The 12280-nt window shown below is 46.8% G+C and overlaps 1 protein-coding gene across 4 annotated transcripts in view; it reads right to left on the reverse strand.

Annotated features, from left to right (window-relative positions):
- Positions 1-9675, reverse strand: part of LOC121858610 (uncharacterized protein CG3556-like) — a 90325-nt gene extending 80650 nt beyond the window's left edge. For all 4 annotated transcript variants that reach the window (XM_042355124.1, XM_042355126.1, XM_042355127.1 and 1 more), the window contains exon 1: positions 9308-9675. The gene's annotated coding sequence lies outside the window, so the exon portion shown is untranslated. The remainder of the gene's footprint in view (positions 1-9307) is intronic.
- Positions 9676-12280: the final 2605 nt, after the last annotated feature.

The following is a 12280-nucleotide window of genomic DNA, read 5'->3' on the forward strand; positions in this document are numbered from 1 at the left end:
GGACACAGGGTCACACGAGGACAAGGAGGACACAGGGTCACACACGAGGACACAGGGGTCACACGAGGACACAGGGTCACACACGAGGACACAGGGTCACACGAGGACACAGGGTCACACGAGGACACAGGGTCTCACACACGAGGACAGGGTCACACAGGTCACACAGGGTCACACAGGTACAGCCACGTAACCCACACTAATTATTATCACATTAAGCCACTCACTCAGATGGACCTCAGTTTCTCCTGAATTATTGTCAAGTCTACATGAAGCAGTGAAAGGAGAGAGAGAGAGAGAGAGAGAGAGAGAGAGAGAGAGAGAGAGAGAGAGAGTACATTAGGTAGTGTAGGAGGTAAGAGACCCCCCCTCACATTAAGGGCCATTAGTAGATTACATTTACCCGTGTAGGTCAACCTTCTGGGCGCGGCTGTCGGCATTGCCATCAGGGTGGTCATCATAATAAACTCGCCAAACAAAATATATTGGAGGTACTTTTGTATCAGTCAATCTGTCTGTCAGTCTGTTTATCCATTTATCCGTTTGTTTGTTTTTCATCCACCTTTTGCACAACTAAACCTGATCCTGAGAGCGAAACTGAACTGAAACTGCGACGGAAATTTGACTGAAACGAAAACAGATGTGTGTGTCTGTGTGTGTGTGTGTGTGTGTGTGTGTGTGTGTGTGTGTGTGTGTGTGTGTGTGTGTGTGTGTGTGTGTGTGTGTGTGTGTGTGTGTGTGTTTGGCTGGGATATACTGTACTGTCGGCAGGCACGGCACTCGACCGTCTTCACTTGCCCAGACTGTATAATAAGGTCCCCGTTTACAGCCGGGGTGAGAACAGTGAAGGATTATAATAAAGGAATATATTGATGGTGAATGAAGTTGCTCCTTCTACACATTCTCTTCCTGATCTTCCTCCTCCTCCTCCCCCCTTCTACACATTCTCTTCCTGATCTTCTCCTCCTCCCCCTTCTACACATTCTCTTCCTCCCTCCTCCTCCCAAGGTACGATGGCTGGGTTTATAGTTGTCAGTGTGCCAAACTGATCTTCCTCTCCTCCTCCTCCTCCTCCTGGCGCCACACTAGACCTGCCAACAGACAACACGAACTACTGGAGTCTTCGTCAGTCTTACGATCAATTTCTTCCTGGACTTACGATGGGAAACAAACTTAACTAATTAGCTTAAGTTGAATTCTCAAAGTGTCCGTATGTAGCTGATTCTCAAAGTGTCCGTGTGTAGCTGATTCTCAAAGTGTCCATGTAGCTGATTCTCAAAGTGTCCATGTGTAGCTGATTCCTCAAAGTGTCCGTATGTAGCTGATTCTCAAAGTGTCCGTATGTAGCTGATTCTCAAAGTGTCCGTGTGTAGGGATTCTCAAAGTGTCCATGTGTAGCTGATCTCAAAGTGTCCGTGTAGCTGACTAAAGTGTCCGTGTGTAGCTATTCTCATGTGTCCGTGTGTAGCTGATTCTCAAAGTGCCGGTAGGTAACTGATTCTCAAAGTGTCCGTGTGTAGCTGATTCTCAAAGTGCGGTAGGTAACTGATTCTCAAAGTGTCCGTGTGTAGCGGATTCTCAAAGTGTCCATGTGTAGCTGATTCTCAAAGTGTCCGTGTGTAGCTGATTCTCAAAGTGTCCGTGTGTAGCTGATTCTCAAAGTGTCCGTGTACTGATTCTTTTCTGATCTGTCCATGTGTAGCTGATTCTCAAAGTGTCCATGTGTAGCTGATTCTCAAAGTGTCCGTGTGTAGCTGATTCTCCAAGTGTGTAACGGATTCTCAAAGTGCCGGTAGGTAACTGATTCTCAATGTGTCCGCATGAAACTGATTCATTTAAGTTACGACAAAAAGTGATCGATTCTCAAAGGACCTTAAGTTTTATAACCACACGGGAAATGGAGATGTGAGAACGTATCTAATTTAGTCGCTTGTTCGGAGATGCAAAGACGGATTCCCAATAGAGGTTTTTTCTCTTCTTCTTTCTCCTCACCTCTCACTACAATTCTCTCTCCCAGAGTCCCATCCCTCACCTCTCAACACACTTCCCTCTCCCCTCTCACCAGCCTTTCCTCTCCCTAGTAATATTTCAGCCTCTCACACCCTCCTGGAGCATAATCCGTCTCTCACATAATGCTCCCTGGGGTTTACACCTCTCACCTCAAAGGAGAGGGAGAGAGTGGTGAGAGAGAGAGGAGAGAGAGAGAGAGAGATCTGTAATAACTTTCCCACCCACCCCCACCACCCCCACGTCAAAAAGCAAACAAAACTACAAAATAATCGACAATTGACTGACTAAATACTGTGCCCATAATCCCACCATAGACCGCGGGGCATTATCTAAATATCTCTATAATAACCGAGCTTTAAATGGCCAATGAATAGCGATGCCGTACGATCACCATAAAGCGCTGGCAGCTAGCTGTTACCGCTGCCAGCCGGACAAGTTATGTAATTAATATCCTCCTACACAACTAAATTGAATTTCAAATAAGATACCTGTTATATATGTGTTTTAATTTCCAGTAGTGTATGTACATGTTTATTATATTTGTAATTTGTATTGTCAGAAGGTATAATTTTGGACTAACGTGTTGTAATAATAAAATAATAACAATATTGTATGATATAATAATAATAACACTTAAATATAACAACAACACGATATATTAATAACAATAATAATAATAATAATAATAATAATAATAATAATAATAATAATAATAATAATAATAATAATAATAATAATAATAATAATAATAACAATAATAATAATAATAATAACAATAATAATAAATACATAAATAACAACAAAACCTTCAGTAACGTCTACAGACATAAATTACCACAACATCCGTAATATTGACAAACACACGCACTCACCCCCCAGGCATTATGGCGACGGGGAACGTGTTAACCACACTCACCCCCCAGGCATTATGGCGACGGGAACGTCAACCACACTCACCCCCAGGCATTGGCGACGGGAACGTTAACCATACTCACCCCCAGGCATATGGCGACGGGGAACGTGCAACCACACTCACCCCCAGGCGTTATGGCGACGGGGAACGTGTTAACCACACTCACCCCAGGCATTATGGCGACGGGGAACGTGTTAACCACACTCACCCCCAGGCATTATGGCGACGGGGAACGTGTTAACCACACTCACCCCCAGGCATTATGGCGACGGGGAACGTAAGCACCACACTCACCCCCAGGCATTATGGCGACGGGGAACGTGTTAACCACACTCACCCCCAGGCATTATGGCGACGGGGAACGTTAACCACACTCACCCCCAGGCATTATGGCGACGGGGAACGTAACCATACTCACCCCCAGGCATTATGGCGACGGGGAACGTGTCAACCACACCACCCCCAGGCATTATGGCGACGGGGAACGTGTTAACCACACTCACCCCCAGGCATTATGGCGACGGGGAACGTGCAACCACACTCACCCCCAGGCATTATGGCGACGGGGAACGTGTCAACCACACCACCCCCAGGCATTATGGCGACGGGGAACGTGTCAACCACACTCACCCCCAGGCATTATGGCGACGGGGAACGTGCAACCACACTCACCCCCAGGCATTATGGCGACGGGGAACGTTAACCACACTCACCCCCAGGCATTATGGCGACGGGGAACGTGTCAACCACACTCACCCCCAGGCATTATGGCGACGGAACGTGTTAACCACACTCCCCCCAGGCATTATGGCGACGGGGAACGTGTTAACCACACCACCCCCAGGCATTATGACGGGGAACGTGAACCACACTCACCCCCAGGCATATGGCGACGGGGAACGTGCAACCACACTCACCCCCAGGCATTATGGCGACGGGGAACGTGTTAACCACACTCACCCCCAGGCATTATGGCGACGGGAACGTCAACCAAACCACTCACCCCGCAGTAACCACTCACCCCAGGCATTATGGCGACGGGGAACGTGCAACCACACTCACCCCAGGCATTATGGCGACGGGGAACGTGTTAACCACACTCACCCCCAGGCATTATGGCGACGGGGAACGTGTCAACCACACTCACCCCCAGGCATTATGGCGACGGGGAACGTAACCACACTCACCCCCAGGCATGCGGCGGAACGTGTCAACCACACTCCCCCCCAGGCATTATGGCGACGGGGAACGTGACCAGGCGCGAGAACGTGTCAACCACACTCACCCCCAGGCATTATGGCGACGGGAACGTGTTAACCACACTCACCCCCAGGCATTATGGCGACGGGGAACGTGTCAACCACACTCACCCCCGGCATTATGGCGACGGGGAACGTGTTAACCACACTCACCCCCAGGCATTATGGCGACGGGGAACGCGTTAACCACACTCACCCCAGGCATTATGGCGACGGGGAACGTGTTAACCACACTCACCCCCAGGCATTATGGCGACGGGGAACGTGTTAACCATACTCACCCCAGGCATTATGGCGACGGGAACGTGAACACACTCACCCCCAGGCATTATGGCGACGGGGAACGTCAACCACACTACCCCCAGGCATTATGGCGACGGGAACGTGTTAACCACACTCACCCCCAGGCATTATGGCGACGGGGAACGTGTTAACCACACTCACCCCCAGGCATTATGGCGACGGGGAACGTGTTAACCACACTCACCCCCAGGCATTATGGCGACGGGGAACGTGTCAACCACACTCACCCCCAGGCATTATGGCGACGGGGAACGTGTTAACCACACTCACCCCCAGGCATTATGGCGACGGGGAACGTGTCAACCACACTCACCCCCAGGCATTATGGCGACGGGGAACGTGTTAACCACACCACCCCCAGGCATTATGGCGACGGGGAACGTGTTAACCATACTCACCCCCAGGCATTGGCGACGGGAACGTTAACCACACTCACCCCCAGGCATTATGGCGACGGGGAACGTGTCAACCACACTCACCCCCTATGGCAGGGAACAACCACACTCACCCCCAGGCATTATGGCGACGGGGAACGTGTTAACCATACTCACCCCCAGGCATTATGGCGACGGGGAACGTCAACCACACTCACCCCCAGGCATTATGGCGACGGGGAACGTGTCAACCATACTCACCCCCCAGGCATTATGGCGACGGGGAACGTGTTAACCATACTACCCCCCAGGCATTATGGCGACGGGGAACGTGTTAACCACACTCACCCCCCAGGCATTATGGCGACGGGGAACGTGTTAACCACACTCACCCCCAGGCATTATGGCGACGGGGAACGTGTTAACCATACTCACCCCCAGGCATTATGGCGACGGGGAACGTGTTAACATACTCACCCCCAGGCATATGGCGACGGGAACGTTAACCACACTCACCCCCAGGCATTATGGCGACGGGGAACGTGTTAACCATACCACCCCCAGGCATTATGGCGACGGGGAACGTGTTAACCACACTCACCCCCAGGCATTATGGCGACGGGGAACGTGTTAACCATACTCACCCCAGGCATTATGGCGACGGGGAACGTGTAACCATACTCACCCCCAGGCATTATGGCGACGGGGAACGTGTTAAACCACACTCACCCCCAGGCATTATGGCGACGGGGAACGTGTCAACCACATCACCCCCAGGCATTATGGCGACGGGAACGTGTTAACCATACTCACCCCCAGGCATGCGACGAGAGTGTTAACCAACTCCCCCCAGGCATTATGGCGACGGGGAACGGTAACCACACTCACCCCCGGCATTATGGCGACGGGGAACGTGTTAACCATACTCACCCCAGGCATTATGGCGACGGGGAACGACATACACCCCCAGGCATTATGGCGACGGGGAACGTGTTAACCACACTCACCCCCAGGCATTATGGCGACGGGAACGTGTGTAACCATACTCACCCCAGGCATTATGGCGACGGGGAACGTGTTAACCATACTCACCCCCAGGCATTATGGCGACGGGGAACGTGTTAACCACACTCACCCCAGGCATTATGGCGACGGGAACGTGCACCACACTCACCCCCAGGCATTATGGCGACGGGGACGTGTTACACTCACCCCCAGGCATTATGGCGACGGGGAACGTGTTAACCATACTACCCCCAGGCATTATGGCGACGGGGAACGTGTTAACCATACTCACCCCCAGGCATTATGGCGACGGGGAACGTGACCACACTCACCCCCAGGCATTATGGCGACGGGGAACGTGTTAACCACACTCACCCCCAGGCATTATGGCGACGGGGAACGTGTTAACCACACTCGCCCCCAGGCATTATGGCGACGGGGAACGTGTTAACCACACTCACCCCCAGGCATTATGGCGACGGGGTGTTAACCACACTCACCCCCAGGCATTATGGCGACGGAACCATACCCCCAGGCATATGGCGAGGGAACGTGTTAACCACACTCACCCCTAAGGCATTATGGCGACGGGGAACGTGTTAACCACACCTCCCCCCAGGCATTATGGCGACGGGAACGTGTTAACCACACTCACCCCCAAGGCATTATGGCGACGGGGAACGTGTTAACCATAAACTTTAAAAAAATCGTCGGGCGAGGTTCGGTGCCAGAGAGAATTTACGTTCAGATAATAAACCTGAACATTTACTGGCTTAGGGAACACAGATCCAATAATTTAAAGATTATGTTCTCAGCGAATTAAATTTCCCCGCCAGGACCACTTGTACCCCCAGACAGAGAGTACAATAGTCAAGGGCTATATAATATTACCAACTCCGAGCTTCGGTTTACATTTTTGGAGCAAGAAAGAGAGGGAGGAAGGAGGGAAGGGAGGAAGGAGGGAAGGAGGAAGGAGGAAGGGAGGATGGAGCCAAAGGGAGGAAGGAGGGAAACGGAGAGAGAGCATCAAGAGTATTGGAACATTTTCAATCGGGAGTCAAGTGGATTTTATATATTTATCGAAATGTAAAACAAAAATTCTCTTCTGCCATGTGATTTATGCTTAGAATTTAAGGTTTGAACTTCATAATGTGCATGTCGAAAATAGTGATGAAATACAATATTGTGGTGTAATGGTCGCAGGAAGCTCAAATTTCAGTAGCGATCGAGCCAGTTCGAGCCAGTCTTGTGAAAGTTGTTCGGTCTTGTTGTTGACGCGTCATTAATGTATAAAAAAAAAAAAAAAAAAAAAAAATATATATATATATATATATATATATATATATATATATATATATATATATATATATATATATATATATATATATATATATATATATATATATTCCTTGATATTATATGATAAACATATAGATAAACTATAGTTTGATACGTGAGGAAATTTTTATAGTGCCAAAGTTCAATAATGTAAATATTATGGAAAATTTCGAATATTGAAAATGATTGTTTTTCCTTAATCAAAATTAATAATTTTAATGTGACTTAAACCTTCCTCCCTAATTTAACCAAACATTACCTAATCAAACCTAAACCAACCAAATGTTAGCTAACCCACCCTGACCAAACCAAACATTACCAACCTAATCTACCACCCCCCCCCCTCTCCCGCACCAGGTAGCGTTAGGGTGTTTAATCATCAGGTGAAATAAGCTGCGGATGGGGGCTAATCTTCAGGTGATCTCAGCACTACCACCAATATTCAACCTATCCAAACCTCGCATTCAGTAGCACCATAAACTTGGCGAATATTAGCGAGGGGCTGGACCGTCCGTCGCCAACTTTAATCCCCGCGGATATTGACCCAAAACTTTGTGCCTGCGTGAACGAAATGTCGTGAGAAAATCCTTGCTCTTAATATTTTTGTCTATTCATTCCAGTATCTATCGGTCATTTTCTTGTCGTTTCGTTTGTTATTTAAAAAAAAGATATATTTTTACAAATGTATAAAATTCAATTCATTTTTTCTTTAAATAAGTTTCGGAAAATTTTCGGTGTAAATGAGAATCTTTTACATTAAATATATTTGTAAATGTAAAAAATATGATAATCTCTACTCATGTTTTTTCCTTTCACTGTAAATTTTAAATATTATCATCCTCCTATGTAAATGCAAAATAAAATAAATTCCACTAACTGATTCTTCTGTAAATGTAAAAGAGAATTATTTACACTCGCTGATCTATTCCTGCTTTCACAAATTATTCAAAAATTAAGGAAAATTCCTCCTTTCATGTGTATTTAAAGGCTTTAAATACCCTTCTTTCATAAGCTGAATTCAAACTTTAGTCGATATTTCATTCCTACTTTCAAAAATTTATCCTAAACAAGAAAGAAAGATTCCCGTTCCTACTTTCTCGTCTCGTTCCAGAACTTTACTTCCCTATCGAATATCAAATAATTCCCAATTCCCATTTTAATCTAAATTCTTTGCCTTTCAATTCCTGCTTTCATTAGAGACTAGAAAGATGAGAAACAATCCCATTCCTGGTTTAATTCCTGATACTGATTCCTACTTTCATAGTGAAGTTCGGTTGAATAAATGACCTCATTCCCACTTTTACACACGCATCCTATTATTGTCATTTCCATTTTCACTTTCATTCCAAGATTTCATTCCTACTTTCACCTTCATTCTAAGAACTCTATTCCAATCTTTTGTTCCTGGGAATACGAAAATTTCATTCCTTCTTTCACCATCAATCATTCACGCGGGTCACCTGTGAGTGAATGAATGAAGTCGCGACAAAATATTTAAGATAACAGATATGAAGTGTTGGCCAATGAGAGAGAGAGAGAGAGAGAGAGAGAGAGATGGGGAGGAAGGAATGGGTAAAGAAAGAGAGAAGGAATAGGTAGATAGATAGTGAAGCACATCGACTCAAAATTAAATACATAAACTGTGTGGAAGACAGACAGGTAGATGAACACACACACATACACACACACACACACACACACACACACACACACACACACACGAACACACACACACACACACACACACGAACACACACACACACACACACACACACACACACACACACACACACACGAACAAACACAGACACACACACACGAACACACACACACACACACACGAACACACACACACCACTTCCTTCCTTGTCTCGATATCACTTACCTCCCCCACCACCACACCTTACGAGGCAATCTCTCACCACCACTTTGAAGGCCACTTATCCCCACCACTACACCTCAAGAGGCCACTTCCTCTCACCGCCACCACTTTGAAGACCACTTCACCCCACCACTAACCCTCTAGAGTGTAGAGGTCACTTAATTCCCCCACTACAACCTCTGCAGGCCACTTACCCCCCACTAACCCTCTGTAGGCCACTTACCTAGTAATATCCTGAGTGGCAGCAGGAGAATGACTCGCCGCAGATCACAACACAACAAGAACCTTAGTGTTTCTCACTCCTCGCTTGTAATCCGCCACTAACTACCCTCAACTGCTTGTTCTACACCATGGTACTATCACTGGCCTTGTTCCAAGGACGTTGGCTTTTATAATGTATTTATTTTTCTGGCAGGAGTTCATGAGAAAATAAGTTTCTTTAGGTTAGTTTTCTTTTAAAGGTTAAGGATGGGTTTGGGGTGAGAACACGGCGGCAGCCAGGACGTGGTGAGTGGGAGCGTCTGCTCACCTAGCTGGCTGGGGAGACACTGACGTCGTCGCCTCCAGTCCAGACCACCACTACCACCACCACCACCACCACCAACAGACCTCAGAGCCTCACTGTCGCCACCACCACCACCATCACCTCCACACACACATCATCATCATTATTACTCTCTTCTGCCCTCTTAAATATCACCATTTCTTCTTATTCATTCCATGCGTCATAATCCCACCTGATGAGCGTGAACATACTGTAGAGAAATACAGTATATACAAGTTTGACTCTATGACCAAATTACCCGAAGGAACTCCAGCTGGTTGATCCAGAAGAAAACAAAGTTGGTGAGACGCGCCTGTCTGACCCACACCACCCAGGTCAAACTCGTGACGTCTTACTTGACCTTGAGCCTCCCTCCTCTGAGACAAACATATTTGTTATCTTTAGATTTCTAGCACTAGATGGATGGATGGATGGATGGATGGATTGATGGATCTTTCTTTCGTCAGATGAGCTGTTCTGATTGGTTACACAGATACTAATACTCGATGAAACTGCTCTTTTAGTGGTTAAACTTGACTCGCCCAGCCAATGAATATATTTGCTGTGATAAAAATCTGTTGATTGGTGTTTTAAACATATATGTTAATATTTCTGTAGGTGATGTAAACATTCCTCCGCCATTACCTGTATTAATTGGTGTTATTGTTTCTTAACGATTAATTATACGGGTTTTTATCCAATATGGCGGACACCCTTGCAACGGAAGTGACGTCACGTTGACGTAGACCAATAACAGGGTCCAGAACGACTTTTGACCATTATTATTATTAGTAATACTATTATTATTATTATTATTATTATTATTATTATTATTATTATTATTATTATTATTGTTGTTGTTATTTCACCTCCTTCTCCTCCATTTCTTTTTGCTCCTCTTCCTCACGCACCTTCTTCACCGGCACCAGAACATAACCTTGAACAAAACACAGCCAGGTAAGGGACACTTGGCCAGGCCTGGTCGTTAGATCCGGGTTTTATTGTATCTCGTAATAGCCCACGTACAGACTTTTAGCGCAACCCTGAATTAGCGGAACTGTGAGGGAAGGAGAGGTAGGAATGGCGATAAGGAGGGAGAGAGAGAGAGAGTGAAGCAGGAGGGAGGGAAGAAAGAAGAAAGGAAGGGAGGGAAATGGGGAGAGAGGGAAGGAATGGGGAAGAGTTGGAGGGAAGGAATAGGGGGAGAGGGAGAGAGACAGGGAGACACTACTAAAGACAAGGGGGGATAAATGGAGACAGAAAAACACAAGAAGAAAGACAGAGAAAGAGACAGAAAGGGAGGCAGAGGGGCAGACAGACAAACAAAGAGAGAGAGACAGAGAGACAGACAGAGATAAAAACAGAGAAAGAGAGAACAGAAATACTTGAGACAAACGAGGGAGATAATCTCTTTTCTTATGACTTTGTTTACGTCTTTATCTCTCATTTAGTGTCTCTTATCTCTCTCTCTCTCGCCTCCTCCACACTACTTTACTGCTTTCCTCCTTATGCTTATTCTTCTTATTGTAATTTTCTTCTCCTTATTCTTCCACTAAGTTACTGAAGGTTTTTGATTAATTTTCCTTATTTTTATTCATTTAATTCGTTTCTCTTATTATTATTATTATTATTATTATTATTTATTATTATTATTATTATTATTATTATTATTATTAATTGTAATGAAAACTCTCTCACTTACTCTCCCCACACCCTCTCATTCTCCTCCCCTCACCCTCTCACTCTCCCCCACCCCTCTCCCTCCCCCCCCCTCCCCACCCCTCCTCTCCCCCACCCCTCTCACTATCCTCCACCCCTCTCACTCTCCCCACCCCTCTCCACTCTCCCCACCCTCTCCTCTCTCCCCCCACCCCTCTCACTCTCCCCACCCCTCCTCACTCTCCCCACCCCTCTCACTCTCCCCCACCCCTCTCACTATCCTCCACCCTCTCACTCTCCCCACCCCTCCCCACTCTCCCTCACGCCCCTCTTACTCCCCTCGTTACTCTCCCTATCTGTGGTCCCTCCCCGAGTGATCTATGAGTGACCGACAGAAGGTCCTGAGTGACAGCTTCCTGCACCCAAGTTGATTAATCTATCATATTGGTTTTGGGCGGACCTACGATATGTGTCTGTCCCTTTCTCTCTGTATCTCTCTCTCTCTTTGTCTCTGTCTCTCTTAACCTCCACCTCTCTCTCTCTCTCTCTCTCTCTCTCTCTATCTCTTTGTTTCTGCCTTTCTCTTGTCTCTGCCTCTCTCACCCTCTCTCTGTCTTTCTCCTTGTTTCTCTCTGTCTTTTTGTCACTGTTTCTCTCCCTGTCTCTCTCTCATCCCATCCCTTTGCCTTTTCTAATTTTCTGTCTCTATTTTCTCCCCATCTTTATCTGTCCCTCTCTCTCCCTTTCTTTTAACCTGTCCGTTTCTCTTTATCTGGTTATTTGTGTTTCTTTCCATTTCTCTCTTTCTGCTTCTCTCTCAATAATTCTCTGTCTGTCTGTCTGTCTGTCTGTGTGTCTCTCTGTCTGTCTCTCTGTCTGTCTGTCTGTCTCAGTGATACTTAGGTGGGGAGGGAGGTGGAGAGGTGAGGGGGGAACGAAGAGGGAGGGGATGGGGAGCAATAGTTGAGTTGGGAGGGGAAGAAGGAGGGGGAG

Source organism: Homarus americanus, unplaced genomic scaffold (assembly GCF_018991925.1).
Source record: "Homarus americanus isolate GMGI-L3 unplaced genomic scaffold, GMGI_Hamer_2.0 scaffold74, whole genome shotgun sequence".
NCBI lineage: Eukaryota > Metazoa > Arthropoda > Malacostraca > Decapoda > Nephropidae > Homarus > Homarus americanus.